Raw genomic sequence first — 1,689 nt, 5'->3', positions numbered from 1 at the left:
TTCCTGTTGAAAGGGATTAACAGCACACTGAGTTTAAAAGCTGTTTTTCTTCTGAGGGTGTGGTTTTGGGACCAGCAGCGTCAGCATGATCCTAGACCTTGTTAACAAAACATAAATGCTTAGGGTCCATCCCAGACCCACAGAATCAGAAACTGCAGGGATGGGGCCTGGGGTCTGTGTGTTAACAAGCCTTCCAGATTGTTCCCATGTAGCAAATTTTGAGGATTTTTGCTGGTTTAAGGAAATAACTTCTTATAATGACAACAGGGTTTACTCTGGCAATATTATTATAAGCATTTCCCAAATACCAACTCATTTAAACTTCACCAAAAAATCTAAAAGGAAAATGTTCATGTCATTTCACAAGTTAGGCACATAAAGGTAAGTGACTCACCACAGGTCATTGCCAGCTTGTGAGTAGAGAAAGTTGATTCAAACCCAGGCAGCCTGGCTCTCCAGCCTGAACGGTTAGCCACAAAGCTTCGGCTGCCTCACAGCCCACTTAGCCAAACACTGGGAATGCCCCCACATCCAGCAGCTAAACGTTCAAGTGATTTATAGTTAGTAATAAGTGAGTCAGCGGCCATGGTTGAATTATAGAATCAGGAACTCTGAAGTAACTCTAGAAGTACATGTGATATGAACATGGTTTTTAAATCTGCAGAGCTGACATGGTTAAGTTAAAAAGTCACATGTGATGTGCAGACTTAGACACTTGCTTGGGAAATATGGCATATTTGTGGGTTCTTGGCATCCACAGTTTTTCTTCCAAAGCTCCATGAGGTGACCACCTCATGGCATCATACTCTTTTGTTAGTTTCTAACCCAGGTCCGGACTTGCAGACCCTTGCTAGGATGAATCACAGAAAGATGACCATGGCATGTTACAGGGCTCTTTATTTTCCCAGGATGGATACAAGGGTCATTTTTTGTTTTTGTTTTTTGCTGTCAGTTTTAAAAAAGAACTATTATTAGGAATGTTTGGTTCTTTTAAAGAGTTTTTATAAGAGATGTGTCTACAGCTGCTTTGTGTCAAGAGTTCTGCATGTATTTTCTACTTTTATTTAATCTGCCAGAATTATTAGAAACTTGAAGGCATGTTGGGACTAATTCTAGTTCAACTTGCCCTATTTAATAATGCATGCTGTGTGCTAACTCACTGTCCGACTCTTTGCAACCCCATGGATTGTAGCCTGCCAGGCTTCTCTGTCCATGGGATTCTCCAGGCAAGAATACTGGAGTGGGTTGCCATGCCCTTCTCCAGGGGATCCTCCTGACCCAGGGATCAAACTGGAGTCTCTTAAGTCTCCTGCATTTGTAGGTTCTTTACCACTATCGCCACCTAGGAAGCCCTAAATAACAACAATAGTAGTAGTAGTAATAATAATTATTGCTATTATTGTCAGAATATGTATGTGCCAGAGGCTTTACATGTGTTGTTTAATTCTCAGAAATATTCTCATGAGGTAGGCATTAAAATTATACCAATTTTCAGGTGATATTCTAAATAATTCAGAGCCAGAATATACTGAATTAATTTTAAAACTCTAACTCCCTATTCTTAAGACCCTTGTTTCCCAGTTTCCTCCACTTCTGTTCATATTTATACTATTGAAAAATTTGGAGGGTCCACAGCATATGAAGGATCAAAGTTTGACCATTCTCCTTTATAACCATACTTTATAGTGT

Source organism: Bos indicus, chromosome 1, assembly GCF_029378745.1.
Source record: "Bos indicus isolate NIAB-ARS_2022 breed Sahiwal x Tharparkar chromosome 1, NIAB-ARS_B.indTharparkar_mat_pri_1.0, whole genome shotgun sequence".
Lineage (NCBI taxonomy): Eukaryota > Metazoa > Chordata > Mammalia > Artiodactyla > Bovidae > Bos > Bos indicus.
Note: the sequence above shows the minus strand (reverse complement) of the source record.